Here is a 19605-nt window from a genome sequence, read left to right as displayed (position 1 = left end):
AGTGTAAGACCAACTACGACCCAAGAGAAGGTTGTAATCTAGAGGGGCATCAACCACCTCCACATCTAGATTAACAGTTTTTCCTTCAACCCCTATAGGTAAATCCTGTAGAATGCCAAAAGGATGAAACCCACGGCCATCAAAGGCCTTTAGAATCGTCGGGGATTGATTTAGTGAAGGAGAACCAACCGATTTCCAACACTGTATCGATATAATACACGTTGAGGCTCCCTCATCAATCACAGTCCTATGAATAGGCATGTTTTTGACTATCACTGGGATCTAGAAAGCCATTTGATGAGGTAAGCGTGGTGTACTATTTTCTAGATCGAAAATTATTAGGTTCGAGTCCTGAACGTCAACAGCTCCTATAGTCGACAAAAGTAATTTACGTTGTGCTGGACATGATTGCAGCGCTTCCAAAGCCGACATTGCTGAAGGTGAAACAACTAAATCCTCAACAATGTTATAGTTCTGAGCCACTCTCGCATGTGGATTGAAAGCTGACTTTCGAAGTATATCCTTGGCGGGTGGTTTGATTACTAAGTCTGGATTAGGTTTCTCGATCTGTAGTGGATCGAAACTGGGAGCTGAGGTTGATGGGTTAGAATGAGAAGATTCTGCTTCTTTACTATCAACGAGACTTTTACTACCTGTTGTGGCCACCAACAACCCCCCTCTTTGTTTAGTATTAGCAATAACACTAAGCAAATGGGGACCCTTAATAAAAAATTCAAAAAACATTTTATAAAACTTTTTGTATTCTACTCCTTGAAATTATGTCGCATCGCGTGGAGAAGATAAAACACCCCCTTATGAGCATAATAAAAACTGCGAAGAAGCGATGCGAAATTCATCGCATCGCACACATTAAGAAGCGCTCTTAAATGAAAATCTTAAGAAATCTCCGACAGCCGATGTGCGACGTCGCATATCGCAATATCGCATAAGCAGCACACAATGATTTAATGACTCATGCGATCCGCGATGCTGCGATCTTGCGATATCTGCGATCTGCGATAAACGCGATCTGCGATAAACGTGATCTTGCGATATCTACGATAATCCAATCTGAAAAAATTTGCGATGACACATCTAGGTAATGCGATGACGTGATGCTGCTATCGCCCATCGCAAATTTCCTCGGCTCAACATTCAAGAAAAGCTGTCTATAAACCAAAATTAGGCGCGCGCCTTAAAGGAAATTAATGAACATATGCCAAAGTGTCAGTTTTGTGTTTTTCGAAGAGTCAGTTCACGATGGGTGTCATGATTTTATACATTCATAGAGGTTAGAGCTTTCGTATCAGTATTTATTATCATTACTCTTTTCCTTTGCATGAACTGCAAGAATGAAAAACAGGAAACAATATGAAGCAATGAGCAGGAAACATCTAAGGAAAAGGGGAAAGAGTCAATGCTCAGAGAATAGAGAAGAGATGCCTTCATGAACGGATGTCGCATGCAACAGAACCACAGATTCCAGAGTATCACTCAACAAATGCTGAGTTCGATAGGTGATTCAACATTCAGGGTCAGAAAGCTCACAAAAGCAGCATGTTTACAAAAAATCCTGAAACTTCTACCCGGTAAAGGAAAAAGGCGCTAAAGAAGGAAAACGCACCAAAAAAGCTCGGATCAAAGAATAGAGGCAGTTTTCAATGCACGATTAGTGCCTAGCGCTAATCACGCATCGCTAAGAAAATTGTTCAGAAAGCAAAGTCCCTAACTTGCTTAGTCATTCGCAATTCCGGAAACTGAAATAGCAAAACCAGAAGCGGTTTGAGGGAAATTTGGGTTGTTGCCAAGTATATACGCAGTAAATTCGCCCAACCAGAAGATAATTCTCAAAAATAACTTCTAGTGTACTAAAAAGTGGTGCCAGCCGCTTGCCATTTCTGTTTGCATAACTCAAACAAAAGCAGAAGGCAACCAGCTGACTCTTCCCAGGCGAATGTTGAATGCTTGCAACATTTAAGGAGCAAATGCAGAAATAGTTAGGAATTAGATTCAGTTTTTAGAAATAGTTTTTCTTTAGAAGAAGGGCAGTCATTTAAACCGTATCCTAAATTTATGTAATTAAATTAATTAGTTAGCAGTATTTAAACCCTTCTCATGCATTTGGAGAAGGGTCCAGAAATTTGTCAAAAAACGTGTCCTCAGAACATGCACTTTTGCACCCTCGGAGGGGGTCTTTGATGAATGGATGGATCAAGGTTTATTAATGTTTGCATTTGATATCTGCTACTAATGTTGCACTTCTGTACTCTTAGTAGATGTTAGAGCAAGGAGAGATAAATCATTGTTGCTTGAAGCTTATGAGTAGGATTAGTCATAAATGGTACTTTTATCTCTTGACCATTTCTGCTTATATTCTTAAAGTGATATACAGTTTTAGTTATTTATATGTTATTGCATGAATGTGTGAGTTACCATTTGGCACTTTTGTATGGTGGAGCCATTTGTTTATGTCTGATATATGAATAACTTATTATGCGATATGCTGTTCACAACTGTTTTGCCTAACTTTTTATGCAAAGTAGTTCATCTTAATTGATTTCTATTCTTATGATAGCTTAATGATCTTTATTACCAGTTATTGTTTGAAATCTCTTTAGATCGCATAATAGAAGAAATACACCCTGGGTTAGCATAGATTAGATGTGCTGTTTTTCATTAGATTACAATAGCATAGATTTAGTTTAAAAGTTTGAATTAGATTAGCTTTAAGTATTCTTATATCAGCAACATCCAACTCTGCACACACACACACCCTTAGATTGGGAAACTGGTCCCATTATCCCCAGTCGGACCCGATATACCAAACGGATAAGGAGCTGCCAACCAAGGTCCGGACCGGGTGGGTATCCCCCTTGTTGTCGACCCGATTTTCGGGGCTTCAACACTACCATAATCATGCGATCAAGTCACAATCCTAACATGGGACATCATCAATATGGGTTCTTCATTGGCACTCGAGGAAGAACCTATCATCTTATAGTCTTGACTTAGAAAAGGATCCTTCAAAACAACAGGCGTTTGGGAACCTTTGACAATCTTCGCAACCTCTGCACAATGAGGGCAGTCTCTTGTAAAATTCTCTTCATCACAAATGAGACAAGGATAACGAGGTTTGCATTTCTCATCATTCGATTCCGCTTTTTCTGGTTTCTCTTTTGAATTTTTATCTGTTTTATTTTTCTTCTTCCCTTTCTTCTTACCACAGGATTTTGATTTGGCTGTAGATGACTCTACAACATGAATATTGGCGGAAATATCTACGGAAGAATCTCCTGTCGGGGAATCTGGAAAGGTTATGATAGGAGAATAATTCTTGGAAGACTCCTTCTTACTTTTGGTGTTAACAGTACCAATCATACCATCAGCGGCATGAGACCCTGAAGGAGCTGCAGCGATTTGATTTTTCTTAGGAAGATCGGGGATTTTCTCATGTAACGTACCTGATTGAGTATAAACCAAGTCAAGGTACTGTGCTTGAGCAATTACTTGCTCCTCAGTAACGACTTTGGCCTTAGCTACATCCTTAGTGATCTTTGGCAATAAAGATTTTACAAACCATTCAACTAAGATCTGATCCGGAATAAAAACCTTCACTAAATGTCGTCAACGTCTCCATTCATGAATGTGATTTGAAATGTAAGTGGATGTCGACTACTTTAATGAAGTTAGTAATTCTGTGCCATTGCAATATCTGGCTGGCAACTGAAAATGAGTTAAAAACGAGGTAGCTAACTGACTAAAGTTATAAAAAGTGGCTCGCAGTAACTCAATGTACCACTTGTCCACAAGACCAATTAGAGTGCGCTAGAAAAGCCTTAGATGGATTGAATCATCTGAAATGGAGTTAGATGCACACTAGAGGTGATAAGTCATCACATGGTTCGACAGGTCCTCTCCTAATTTGTCTTCAAAATTAGGAATATCACTAGGCAACTTATTTGGCATTGGCGGCCAAAACGGAAGATAGTTAATGGGATCGTTCGTTAGGCGCGAAAAGTCAAGCAAGTACAAAGTTGCGATAAATGGTAACTGACAATTAGGGTCCCTAAAACTCTGGGTCATGAGACCAGCCCTAGGAGGAGGATATCCAGGATAACTAGGAATAGGAATTGCATTTGGGATATTGTATCCTCCCGGAAAACCAGGATTAACTGGACCGTACTGGGGTTGTTGAGGTTGTTGATATGTATACCCAGGGTACGGTTGATACTGATAGACTGGCTGCTGCATAGCAGGACCGAATTGGTATTGTCCCTGGTATGGTTGATAAGTAAATTGTGTTTGACTTGTGACAACCGTACTTGAACCAGGCTGTTCTACAGGCATCTGAACCGAAGTTTGAATTGTGGATCCAGACTGAGGTAAATATATTTGAGGAGTAGATACAGGAACATTAGAAACCGGAGCTGTCGATACTCCAGAAGTAGGTGGGGTAGACTGAACATATATTGTAGTAGTTGCAGCAGCCGTTTGAGGCAGAGTACGAGGCGTACTAGGTCGAGGCTAAGAAACTACTAAAGGTACAGAAGTTTGAATATTAGACTGGACAGGTTGCTGGGGTGAACCAGAAACTAAGTGTTGTCCAGTTTGAGATGACAACTGTACATTCGGCTGCAAGACCTATTGAGTTTGCGATGGATCCCACACTAAGTTCATTCCGGGGTACGGACCCATAATAGGTTGAGAATATTGAGTACCATAACCGGATTGAGGGTAGGGTTGATAATTCAAAGGTACATTTCCCGTTCCTTAAACATATGTTTGACAGGAGGGTGGTTGGAAACCTTGGTTCAAGTACTAACCTTGGGGTTGATACCCTTGAGGCACGTACTTATACTGGGGTTAACCTTGAGGTACATATTGATACTGGGGTTGACCTTCAGGTACATATTGAGTCTGGGGTTGACCTTGAGGAACATATTGAGTCTGGGGTTGACCTTGAGGAACGTACTATCCCATAGGCATGTACTGTCCTTGAGGTTGCCCCCCAGGTGCAAATTAGGTACCTTGAGGTTGCCCCCCAGGCACAAATTGGGTACCTTGAGGTTGCCCCCCAAGTGATAATTGAGGATTTTGAGGCTGCCCCCCAGGCGGTAACTGGCCACCTTGAGGTTAAGGATTAGGAATAGTACCTGACATCATGAGAATATCTTCTACACTCAACGGCTTAGTACCATTGTTTCCAGTTAATAACCCTTGTTCAATGGGTTGAGGAGATGCTCCCGCAAAAGAACCAGAATGTGACTGATACCCAGAGGGAACATAAGGATCGCCGTACAAAAAGGATTCTGGTGATTGAGTAAACATGGACGACTGTCTTGACATATTTAATGGAGGATAGTAACCTCTAGGTGTTGGGTGATAAGGAATACGAGGTGGTGAAAAACTTAGCCCTGGGTTTTCCAAAAAATTAGTCAATGAAAGATACCAAGCACTGCTCCTAGGTGGACTGTAAAAAATTGATTCACGCTCCCTAAGTTCAATAACAGGTTGATTTTCAGGGATAGGGATGCCTACTTCTTCTTCCGGAGTAGCAAGTTCTTCGATAGCTATAAGTCCAGAAGGAAGATTCTGGGTAATTATTCTTTATACCCTGGGTGAACCAGGACCACTAGAATTTGGAGAGGTAAACACCGATGTTGGGGTAGCAGGAAATTCACTTTCAGGTTCGGATATTTCAGGTTCCTCACCTATATCACTAATAGATGAAAAGCTACCAGTAACTTTGGAAAGAGACACTGATTGTGGATTATAATCTACTACTAAAGCTTGAAAATCAGGATGTACCACCAAATAAGACTCTCCTTCTTTAGGTGACCCAACTCTACTGTCTCTAGGAGTTACAAGGGCTCTTAACCCTTCAGGCTGGCTCGATGAAAACTCACGAGGTTGGCCCCGAAGTCTACGGGACTTCCTCGGTAATTCAGCCACGATTAAAAAATTTTGACTACTTCACACGCAAACAAAGTAAAATCTCAATGAAAACCACCTAAAGCCTCTAAAGAACCAAACAAATTTGAATCACACGCCTAAAGAATCTAGGAGATCAAACCACACACAAATAGTAACTTTCCGTACTGAAAACACTTGTTGGTGATGAAGCCCAACGTTGCAGAGTTCAATACAGAAATGGCGGTTGGAACAGTTACCCCGGCAACCTGCTTAATGAATAGACTGGCACAAGTTCCTCCACTAAACTATCTCGAGTGAAGAGAACCCCCCAGAAAATCCAAGTGAGTCTAGCCGACATCTGCTCCAGGTACAGTGGGATCTTCCCACCACTGTCACCTTAGGAAGAATCCTATAGAATATGGTCACTAAGGTTACCAACGGAAACAAATATACCTGGGGGAACAATCTACAATCCGATACACACGCAAGGGCAAAGTAACAAGCTCAATCCCCTTGAAGGCTCCTTGACATAATCCAAGGTTTACCAACAATTGACCCCAGGCTCCTCGACAATGGTTAATCCGAGGTTTACCGTTTTTAATACGTGAATATCTGGCGTTGTTCCCAATGAGGAAGGATTGATTCCCACACTGGTTCGAACACGATCTCGTGCTTCTCCTTTAAGAGGAGCTTTCCCAGAGCATAAATGCAACAATTGGATTTCTCTCCTACCGCAAGATACAACTACTTGTTTTTTTTACTGTCTTGGAGAGTTAATTACTCCCTACTCCAAGACACTAGCCTAAGCTATATTGGTGTATTAGAGCCCTAGAAATAAAAATATTACTAGATAGATTTTACTTTAAGCGTTATTTTTATTGGTTTTTGTTTAAGTCAAGAGGTGCAGAGATGAAACTCGTGGTGTGAAGAATCAACTTGAAATCACTGAAAAATGCACTTAAGATGATTAAACAATCTTTTCCCTTCAATGAACTTCTAGCTAGGAAAGAGTTTGAGAATGCAAATACTTGTAAACACAAATCTTTCTTAACAAACAAATTAAAAGAAGAGCTTTTTTTCTTTTCCAATGCACTCAAAACGAGACAACTAGTTATTTTCACAAAAATTTCCCTTCTCTTTCAAAACACTCAAACACTACAAAAACAAACTTTTTCCAAAAGAGATTTTTATTTTTTATAAAACACTCAAAACTATAGAACTAACTAATCTTGAGATCTATAAACTATAAAAAACTATTTGAAGTAAAAGCTTACAAGATGTCTTTTTCAAGGATGTTTTACTTAGCTACAAGCAAACTAAGGACTTATTTGTCCAAAATCACAACTCAGTCAAAAAACAACCAATTTTTGTTTTCTTTTCTAAAAATGAAATCCAAACTTTTAACACAAGCTTTTTCGAAGTTTCGTAAAGAGAAAACACAAGGTGGATTCCTCAACAAAGGTAGATTTTGCAAATGGTCAGACTCATAAGAGGGCTAGTAAAAACCAAGGTGATCTGAGGTTTCTACAACTTCTAAGCTCAGAGCTAATACAAGACCAAAATGAAAACCAAACCCAACAATCAAAACTTCTAGGAATTTCACCTAAAACCCTAACACCAATGGAATTAACCTAAGAAAAGCTTCTGACAAGTTATATGCAGGTCTGGGCAGGGGATAATAACATCTAAATAAAAACTAAGCTCACTAACAGAGAAAATCTTAGGTTTTCCAAAATTTTGACAGGGTTCGCAGGCCCACAGTTAACACAGGTGCGGTACCACTCTGTGCTAAAAGCAAAAGTGCGAATAGGTCCACACCGTGTCCCAAGCCGACGGTGCGGTCCTCTCCCAAAGTTATGAAAAGCAAAAAATAATCCTAGATCTACTAAATCTACCCATTTCCACACACAACAAGCCAAAAATAGAAACAAAAACACAGTTTCTCAGGTCAAAGTAAAAACAAGGAAAAAATCAAGTCCCCAGTGGAGTCGCCATTTTGTCACACGGAATGAGTCGATCTTGCGGACAAGATAGACCTTCCTATAATCTAACAATATCTAGTGACAAGCAAGCCAATCAAAAACTATCTTTCTCTAAATATGCATTTATAAACAAACGCAAACACGTGTTTAGGCCTACCATGGGTCCAATGCAAGTTTGTGGAAGCCTTTCTCCTTTGATCCAAATGAGCTCCCTTGTTGCGAATCTGCAAACACAAACAAGCAAACAAATTAAATAGCACCTGAAAATCCAATATCATAAAGCATACTTAACATGATGATCAAGGAATTCATGAAACAAATGACATAAGACAATTTGTTGAGAAAAATGAATCTGATTGTATTAATTCAAATCAAAGAAGAACTTTACAACCTGTGCCTTGATGTTGTACATGCTCCTCCCAGGGCCCAACAAGAAGTCTCCTATACTTTGACAAGTTTTCACTCTCTTCCCAATGAAGCCAAAAAGGTATGTGATCTCTCCTCTCAAGCTTAACTAGGAAGTCTCAATTCTACCAGCATTTACCCTAAAAAATGTTCAGCTTCTAACCTCTCTAGCAACCAGCCCAATGCCTCAATTTATAGTGCAATGGAGGGAAGTTACTAGGTCCTCCTTCAAAGGGATAGCTCCTTTCATCAAGGGATTAGCTCCTTCTCTTTTGGGATGCATGAACCACCTAAGAGCGACCAATCCACGTCAAAATTCTTTCTAGAATCATCTAGAATTAACCCAAAGTGAGTTTTTTAGAATAAACTTGCGCCTTTTTGACTTTCACAGGGGTCTGCACCCACTCCTTTAGGGACAGAGTGGGCAGGTCTGTAGTTTCTGTGAACAGGAGGTGCGGGACCGCAGGAAAAAGTGAGAGAAAGTGCGGAACCAGAGCTTTGTTGATTTTCAATGTCTTTCTCTCATTTTCAAAGCTTGACTTGAAGAGTTGAGGTCTGAGACTTGCTTAGGAGGATAGTACAAGTGATGATAGACCCATACTAACTGCAAATAATCATGGTGACGATATTTTTGTGTAACAAACCCGTAAAAATCCTTTTTCGCATTAAGTGAAGGAAAACTTCTAGGATTCATAGTGTCAAAATCTGGAATTCACATTGATCCTGACAGGATCAAGGAAATTTCCGCAGTACCCCTACCTCACAACAAGAAGGCCATGCAATATTTCCTTGGCCAGATTAACTTTGTAAAAAGATTTGTTCCAAACTTTTCAAGAATCGTGTCTCCTTTACAAGAAATGATTAAAAAGAACACAAACCTTAAATGGGGCCAAGACGAACATGACACATTCAATCTGATCAAAGAAGCAATTATCAATGCTCCATCTTTAGCAACTCCAAATTTTTCCAACCTTTTTATTTTGTATACATTTGCCTCGGATAGATCATATGCTGCGATACTCACTCAAGCAAATCAAGAAAAGGCGGAAGCCCCGATTGCTTTTTGCAGTTCCAATTTACAAGGAGCTGAGTTGAATTATTCAGATGTGGAGAAACAAGCTTATGCTGCTTTCAAAGCAATCAAATATTGCAGACCTTTTTTACTCAAAACACATACCAAAATCATAGTACCATTTCCAGTGGTAATAAATCTTCTTGTACAGAAGGATGTGGGTGAGAAAAGGGCCAATTGGGTTACTGCCTTACAGGAATATGACGTAGAAATCAAACTAGCAAGTATTGTAAAAGGTCAAGGCTTTTACAAAATGCTGGCAGGAGCATTGCTAATGTCCAAAAATCCATCTGCAGAGGTAAAAGTAAATGAGGTAAGCCTAAACAGTGTTGAGTCATTATACGCTGATATTATTTATTATCTAAAGAATGGATATGCTCCTTCAAACATCGATCATACCAAGAAAAGAGCTCTAAGGTTAAAAGCCAAACAATATCAACTCATGAATGATGTTCTTTTTAGAATAAATTATGATTCTGTTCTCCTTAGATGTCTTGAGAAATCGGAAGCTGAAAAAGTCTTGCAGGAACTTCACGATGGGCCAGCAGGCTGACACTATGCTGGAGATGCAATTGCCCACAAAATTTTACGCGCAGGCTATTATTGGCCCACATTATTAAAAGATGTACACAACTACGTAAGGAAATGTCAAGTCTCTCAAACCACTGCTGGGAGACAACAGAAACCATCCTTGCCACTGCAACCAGTTAACATTGAACAGCCTTTCGATCAGTGGGGATTGGACGTAATAGGTGAGATCGTTCCTCACTCTCCTAAACATCATAGATATATCCTTACAACAACTGATTAATTTACTAAGTGGGTAGAAGTAGTTCCACTCAAGACGGCTAACGCTAAAAATATCATCGAGTTCATAGATCAGTTCATAATCACCAGGTTTGGGTTGCCTTCTGCTTTAATGTTTGATAATGCGTCATATTTTTCTGGTAATGCAATGGCTGAATTTGCACTCAAAAGGGGTTTCAAACTTAAATACTCTGCCAATTATTACCCACAAGGGAATGGGTTAGTTGAATCTACAAATAAGAATTTAATAAGAATCAATAAGCAAACCATTGACCAAAATCATAAAAATTGGCATAAGTCTTTAATATATGCTTTATGGGCAGATCGAATAACACAGAAAGCCTCTATTGACACTTCTCCCTTTAATTTAGTTTATGGGAAAGAAGTGGTTCTTCCAACTCATTTGACAATTCCCTCTTTAGCCTTGGTTCAAATATTGATGAAGCACCAACTTCTTCCTTACAACTAAGGCAGCTGGAATTAATTAAATTAAAAGAACAACGAGAACGGGCTAAGATAACTCATGCTCATCATCAAGCATTAGTGAAGGCCTCTTTTGATTCCAATATGATATCCAGAAAAGATTTTTAGATGGGAGATCTAGTTTTAAAATGGGACAAGGCTCATGAGGAAAAAGGAAAACATACAAAATTTCAAAGAATGTGGCTGGGTCCTTTTCAAATCATAAAATTCATAGGTCCATCTATGTTCATGTTACAAGATTTAACAGGGATTCTTAACCTATTAATGGTCAGATCCTTAAAAAATATTTTCCATAGAAGATCATTCTTTTTTTTTTTGTAGAGTAGTTGTTTTTCTTTTCATAATAAAATTGGTTGTAAATGGTTGCATTTGAGATTCACGAAAAAGACACAAATTCTCTTTTAGATTTTGTTTTTTCACTTGTATAAATAGAATTCCTTCTGAAAAATTGATCATTACTATTGAAAGATACAGTTAAAGACTCTAGGCCTAGAAACGATATTAGTTTCAACTATATAAATTATGATGAAAAGCCATCTTTAGTTAGAAATTGTTTTATTTCAGTCCAATGAAAGGTATCAATAACAAAATGAAGATTCTCTATAGAAAAGCTCTTTCCAAAAACTCTATCATTGTCGTCCAGAGCTGTCTTAAGGAAACAATGACTTCCTCCCCACCTAGGAAACTACAATGTTCAGAGAATGATCCAAAGATACACTTCAACTTAAAGAGTAAGAGGTCTCATCACGAGCCGACTTATCATGATCATAGATATTATAGCTTGCTGACTTTGCCAATACTGCATACCACAACAAGGAAATGACTCAAGATTGTTGCAATCAAAAGACAAGGGGTCTCATCACGAGCCAGCTTGTTCAACAAAGTTATAAATCAGTGAATGGCTGTGTCATGAATTGGCTACCAAACCAAGACATTGTTCTTTAAGGATAAAAAGAAAATGAAAGCAAAAAGTGTGGAAATGGTTTTTTCCTTGAAACTTGTAAATTTCTCTAAGTAGGATACAGGATCATTGCTGGATAACAGGTAACCCTGTCGAAGCTATAAAAACTTGCTGGCAGCAGAGGCTCTACCTACGACAAATGAGCATATTTAAAACTGATTTACAGAGAAGACTTAGTTTTTAACTTTAAAAACTAAGTAATGACTGATGTAGATACAAGGACTAACTTGAGGGAGTAAATAATCAAAGTTGAGAAAAGAAGAAATTAAATATCATTGATAGGAAAAAGCGTAATGTACTTAGTCTTTCTATAATAAAGTTTAATTTTCTAGAAAATTTTCTGTTTTGGAAGTTTTGAAAATTCAAAAGAAAAGCAGAGGTAACTGGTTCTTCCAAGTGAATCGCCAATTGTTGTGGCCATCAACAACCCGCCTTCTTATTTAGTGTTATTCCTAATACTAAATGAGTGGGGACCCTTAGTTAAAAATTAAAAAAACTAAGTTAGTGTTTAAATTTCCTTTCCTAATAAAACTTACCATCATAAACTTAGGAAATCCCCTTGGAAAATCTAAAAAATCTAAGTTTCATGACAAAGTAAGAAAAAATCTGTCCTTAGGAAATATCGCACCGCAAAAGGATAACAAGATACCTCCTTACAAGCCAAATTCCAACATTGTGAGATTGTGATACACGATAATAAACAAATATCACATCACATACATCAAGCACAACTTACATATAAACACCTTAAATTGCCGATATGCGATGACGCATATCGCAAATTGCATTTCACATAAAACAGATTAACAAAGATTGTCATATATCACATTTCTGCGATTTGCAATATTGCAATTTTACAATTTTGCAATATAGAGATATTTCGATTTCGCGATACAGAGATAATGCGATATAGCAAGCTATCAACTCTACGAGGTTACGATTCTACGATGTTATGAATTTGTGATGTTGTGATTTGCGATATTGCGAAGCAAATCATAAAATCGCTTCATCGCAGATCTTTCGGGCTCATGATTCAAAAAAGTATTTTCCATAAACTAACACCTGGTTATGCCCTTTAATGCTAATAAATGAGTTAGTTGCCAGTTATTAATGGAATATGGTTTCGTGCTTATCGAAAAAACATCTCACATAAGGTGGTATATTTGATCCATCTTCGGCATTTAAAACATTCCCATCACCCCTTCCTTATCATTATTCTCACTTCACTTGTGAATTGCAGGAACGAAGAACAGAAAACGATACAAAGCAATACACAGGATAAAATGGGAAAGAAAAGCAAAGCTCTGATCTCTGAAGAGAAAGAAATGGCGCCCTTGTATACAGACACAGCCTATAACAGAGATGCTGGTATTGCTACGTGGGAAGGCATGTATAATCTACTTGAGGAGAAAATCCCAGAGTAATGGAAGTTAATGCTACTGCGGGCTCACATAGTTCTTCTGAGGCATCCATCATAGAGCTAGCTTTCTCATTCTTGCACCGGATAGCAGCAAGGCCCAAAATCCTCCCATACACGGACATGGTTAAGTCAATACTAGACAATGTTGATATCAGAAATAGATAGTTTAAGACTCAGGATCAAGAGCTTACGAAATCATTATTTTCACAAAATTTGAACTTTATATCCGCTAAAAGGAAAAAGCGCAAAAGACGAAAAACGCATCAAGGAAGCCTGGATCAAGAAACGAAGGCCATTTCCGATGCGTGATTAGCGCCTAGTGCCTAGCGCTAATCACACATTGCTGAGAAAAATTTCTCGAAAAGAAAAGCTTCTAATTGCTCAGTCACCTGCAAGCCCCGAAAATTGCATACAACAACTACAAACAAATTGGAAACAGAAGTCTCAAGAAACGGGAGAAGCAATCCAAAGGTTAACCAAGTTGAACTGGGATTATTACTGGGCATACTTGGTAAAGCCACATAGTCAGTGGATGACTCTCAAGTGTATCATCAATTCATTCGAAAAGATGGTGCCAGCTCTCGTCGATTCTGTTTTCTCAACTCAACTAAAATCAGAAGTCGGTCATCCGACTCTTCTCAAACAGATGTTGAATGCATGCGATTTCAAGGAACAGATACCTAAGTAGTTTTGATTTTAGATTCAATTTTAATTTTAATTTTGTTTTATTTTTCCTGAAATGAGGATGGTCATTTAAACCGCATCCTACATTTTTGTAATAAGTTATTTTTAGATTTAGTTAGTATTATTTAAACCCTTCTCATGCATTTAGAGAAGGGTCCTGAAATTTGTCAAAGACTTATCCCCAGAACATGCACTTTTGTACCCTCTAAGGAGGTTTTGATGAATGAATGGAATAGGATTTATTGATCTTTGTATTTGATATCTACTACTGATGTTGCACTCTTCTACTCTTAGCGGATGTTAGATCAAGAAGAGATAAATCATTATCGCTTGAAGCTCATGAGTAGGACTAGTTATAAATGGTACTTCTATCTCTTAAATATTTTTGCCTTTGTGTTAAAGTGATATTCATATTCAGTTGTTCATATACTTATGCATGAATGCCTGAGTTATCATTTGGCACTTTTGTACGGTGATAGCTATTTATTTATGCTTGATGTATAAGTAGCTTATTATGCGATATGTTTCTCACAATTGTTTCATCTAACTTTTTATACGAAGTGGTTCATCTTTATTGAATTCTTTTCTCATAATAGTTGAATGATCTTTATTACCAGTTGTTATTTGAAATCATTTTAGATCGCATAAAAGAAAGATTATACCCAGTTTAGTGTAGACTTAGATATTTCTACTTATCAGAATACAATTTCCTTATTATTAGATTAGAGTTAGAGTAAAAGTATTCCATTTAGAAACTGTTAGAAAGAGAAATACCAATCCTTCACACACACACACATAAATTGGGAAACTGGTCCCATATCCCCAGTCGGACCCACTATACCAAATGGAAAAGGAGCTACTAACCAAGGTCCAGACCGGGTGGGTATCCCCCTTGTTGTAGACCTGATTTTCAGGGCTTCAACAGGTTCCAGGTGTGGAATCTTCTTCCAATTCCTCCTCTATAGCAATTAAACATGGTGCAAGAAATTCACCGTCAGGGCTATAAAATATTTTTGGTGTTGATAAAGTTGAAGTTTCAATAGTTACTGCTGTTTAAGGGGTAACTGGTTGATCATCTTCCGGTAAAGTAACAACTTCTGAATGTTCAAATTCGAAGTCCAAATGTCCGGGTAAATGAACAAAAGTTTCAGAAAGAGGTTCCTGAACAACTTCAGGTTTAGTTGTAACTTCTATTTGAATTGGGATAGATTCTGGATTAACTTCTAGTTGAACCGATTCAAGTTCAGAAGTACTTTCTTGTTGAGCAACTTCAAGTTGAGGATCAATTTGTTGTTGAAAAACATTGGTTACTATTTCACTAGGATCAATGCTAATGTCCTCAGGTAATTGTGAAACTTCTTCTTCAGAAATGGATGGGCCAGAAATAGTTGGAGTAACTGGAGTCTCAGTACTTATCGGAATAGATGATTCAGGTAATTCAGATGAAGAACTAGGAGTTCTTGATGTACTTGACTCAATTAAGCAAGACCGTTTTGTCCGAATTGGTGTCACTTCAAGATGCAAAGGTAGTTTGCTTGCTATTCTCCGCGAACGACGGGGTAAGGGTTGATGTTCCTCGACGGTTGTTGATTAATTTTATTATCAAAAAATAAATAAACAAAAAGGGGTATACTGGGCAAAAGGTATACCAAGCAACTGTGAACTGCAGAATACCTCCTAGCGAACCAAGAAGTATGGGCAGGCAATCTCCCCAAATGTTGTGTTCGATGTATCACAATTGACAAGGTGGTGGACTCGATTACTTAAGGATGGATAACAACCTAGAGTTGTCCTCCCATATATACCCGAAGGTACGTGGAGGCCCAGTTCGTATAAGCACTTTCTAATGCAAAACTGCACAGTGAGAGCATTCCCATATACTTTATGTACTGTAACACCGCCCTATATACCTGAAGGTACGTGGATGAGCTACGATATACTCACGTATGTGGAATGAGGTATCACACTCGGGATGTATTGCAAACAAGTTAGCGACAACTGCTTTGTTTTACGACGTTGGAACATGTCTCTAGCCTAGAACCACTAAATGTTCTCGTTAATGACAATGCTCCATTAGGTAAATTGATGTTAATTTTAAGTTGATCTTGCTTAGGAATTTGCCTTTCAAGTTCACCACGTGATGTATTGTGAAACTCCTAGGAATGCAACTATCATGATAAGAATTCTTTCCATTCAATTTAACGATGAAAATCCTAGCTACTTAGGGATAGAGCAATCAGATTTCTTTTGATCAAAGAGCAAAGAGCACATTCTAAATGCAATTTCCCTACACTATTCCTATTAGCACACTCAAAAAAATTTCAATACAACATGCATGTATTTATTTTTGATTCCCTTAATGTGAATATGAACAAAAAGTAAATATGCACATATAATAAATCAATCTTTCACAAGAACGAATACTTTTACGACAGTTCAAATTCAAAGGAAGAGAGGACTTTACGACACTTTCTTTCAAATGAAGATTAATCAAGTATATCCTAACTTTGACTATTGATTCATAATGACAAAGAAAACATGAAGAAACATCAATCAATCCTATCAAAGTTACGCTAGACTAGGAGATAAAAACTCATTTTATGAGACATAACATTCATTGATCAATCAGTAAATAGTCAAATAGAGAAAAATTGGCAAAAAACTCTTTCCAAAGGTGGGAAACTGATCTTAGGAGGATCAGCGCATCCCAGAGTGGGAAACAGTGCACTTGAGAACACTGTCCCTAAGCCAGGGATGCTCTATAGCGCACTGTGTCCCTCACAAGCCTACGCTGGTGACAATAAGCCATTTCAAGAGGAAATTTGACACAATTTTGACCAATTTTTTAATGTAAATAGCTGAATTATAATCGATGAACACAAATAAAGTCTACAAGGATGTCTTAGGAGGTGGATAAGCTACTAGGAAAGAGGATTCTTCCCCAGTGGAGTCGCCAATTTGTTTTGGAGAATTTAGCATCTACAGATAAACACTAATTCACTAGACAAGTAGTTGTGCCTAGAACAACAGTTTAAAGTGTTTTAAACTTTTCCTATAAACAATAGATAAGAAGAGGGGATAGAAGGCCTACTTGTAGTTCCACTTTCCTCTCGTCTCCTTTGTATCAATTCCGTTGCTCCTTCCCGTACTTAATCCACTTGAGAAGTACCCTGTAAACACAACAGAAGACAAAAACCGATCAAAGCATACGATCCATTGAATATAAATGAAAGGAATCAGAAGAAATTCATACATATAAGCATTATGAAAGAACACAACATATGGAAAAAAGTTCAAACACTTTATTATATAGAAGAATGAAATACAACCATCCATGTTTGATTCAAGGTCATTCCTTCAGCTTGGATCGCATCCACATCACATCAAAAGCAAGATAGGCTTGTGGCATCACATCATTTGCTCCAAAGTAAGGTCTCATAGCAGCATTATCTCCTTAGAATTCAACATAATCCAGCCCCTGATCACTTAGATGAGTGGTCAATTTATAGGAAGATGAAGGAGGTTTTATCATTAATGGTGACATTGAATGGCCTTAAATACTTAGAATTAGTTCCATGGAGGAAGGGATGAGAGGATATGATGCTCCTTAATTGATTCCACATCCATTTTCGAGCTCATAGGAGTTGATAAGACAGGGAAACTTCTAGATTACTCTAAAACATAAGAATATTCCCCAAACCCTATGTGAATTTCGCTCATTCTCGCCAAACGTAGGTGAAAGGAAGCCTAAGTGCTCTGTAGAGCACCCTGGTAGTGGACTTAACTACTCTGCAGCGCACCTTCATAAGGGCTTACCTACACTAGTCCCTCCAGAGGCAATTTCTGGATGTCTTCAAGTCATGAAACTGTCTGGGAAGGAGGTATTCAAAGGGGTGACTTGTTTAGGGCATGAAACAACTAAATTTAGGATTTGATGAGCCCTAAAACACTAATCTGAATGTTGGGATTTGATGTGCCCAAATGGATTTGTAACATGGGTGCCTGAAACAATTCTTCATGATGACAGTGAATGCAAACGTTTTGGAGATATTTGAAATCTCTTTATCTTGGAAAGACTAGCGAAAGCCTTGTAGAATCACCAAGCTGAGGGTTGAACAAATCCTCATGCCCACGGTGAAAGGCATCGGCTTCATCTACATAAAACTCCTCTTTTGATTCTTTCGGCTCAAAGTCATCTTCTTCCTCGTCAGCTGAGTGATTTAGAGAGTAATTCTGAGATTGGACTTATCAACATCCTCTGCATCTTCATATTTTGAATCCACTTCCTTAAGATAGTTTGTCATCGATCTTTTGGGTTTTGTTTCCTAAACTATCACTCTTGTGATCGCGTTGTTTCTTAAGCTTTGAAGGATCATTTCAATATTCAGTTGTATTAGTCTTGGCCTTAGCAATTCTCTATTTCTTTTCAACAATTCCAGCACACTTCATTTGCAGAGTAAACAGTGTTACAAGCCATAAATGGTGCATAATAAGGGTTCCAATCATTGCCACTCCCAATAAATGTTCTCTCCATACCGACTGAATATTGTTCCTTTTGCCTGTATGTATCACTTAGCATAAGTAGTAGCCATTCTTGCCAAATATCTCATCCCTGCACTCTCTGAAGGTTGTAGGTGGCCATTAATATCACCATAACCATGTAATATCTAAGCCTTCATCAAATCACCCTAGCTGCAATAAATTGAAAAAGAGGAGGGTCATATTGCTATTTGTAGGCATAGGATCTGGTTGGGAGGTTATTTCTTGTTTTCTCATTATATACTCGTGACCTAGATAGCATTCTATATCTCCAGAATTGTATAACTATTGTGAAGGATGCAACTCAGGCATTTGGCACTACAAACCAGGAAGGGATTGCAATGCTAAGTTTTCTAGGAAGCCTAGTAAGAAATAAAATTTATTTATATTAAAATCTCGTATCTACTGAGTGTTATTGGATTTGAGCTCTTTCCTAACCTACTAAGGAAGAAGAGTAACCAAGAAGGAGGGAAATTAAATTATTAGATTTTAGAATTTTGTAAATTTGTCAATTTGTCAATTGAGTAGCGGGAAATTAAATTTTAATGGGTCAATTTTAGGTTTTAGCACAAGATTAGATTTTAACAATTTGTCTATTTTTTATGATTTATGTTTCTATTATTGAGTAGGAGGTTTCTTAGCACAGAAGGGTCTACAAAATGGTACTTTTGGCTTGAGGTATCAATAAAAATTATAAAAAATATTGATTTGAAAAATGTTTTTAGGACTAATCACATGAAAGTATAAAATACTTTTCTAAACAAGAATGTTCATATAAAGAGGGAAAGAGAACCTAAGGTTTACACATACGAGAATATCAACTAACCCTTAAGGAGGTGGAAAATATACCTAATTCTATGAATAATGTTATTAATAAACTCAAATAGTCCTAGGTAGCACATTATTTTTGGGGAATAATGTTATTAATAAAATTGAAGTAGTTGTAGGTAGCTCAAAAATACCTTGTTAAAAGCTAGTCATAGTTTAGTTTAAACTAGTCATTCACATTACTCATTTTAGTTGTATTACTTATTAGTTAGTCGTATATTTTAACCCACGACTAAATAAGTCATTTATGTTAGTTGTTTTTATTTGGGTCACTTAAAATTGTTAATTTTTGTTAGAGCCTAATCCGTTTTCACAGATGTATGGTACCGATAGCGTACTAGAATCTACATTGGCCGAAAATCCAGATCAAATAAAAAAGATTTGTATGTGGCTTCAAGAATTCCATTCATTAAAATTACCAGAAAAAATTTCAATGATAAAAACACTGGAGCCGATGCAAGGAAAACAAAGAGTGATACGATTGATTATTAATCAGAAGGCTTTAATTACA

This window comes from Pinus tabuliformis, chromosome 5_2 (genome assembly GCF_031772625.1).
Source record: "Pinus tabuliformis cultivar Carrire ecotype Pingquan chromosome 5_2, CPIR1, whole genome shotgun sequence".
In the NCBI taxonomy this organism is placed as follows: domain Eukaryota; kingdom Viridiplantae; phylum Streptophyta; class Pinopsida; order Pinales; family Pinaceae; genus Pinus; species Pinus tabuliformis.
The sequence above is the reverse complement of the archived record's forward strand: the minus strand, read 5'-3'. Positions refer to the sequence as shown.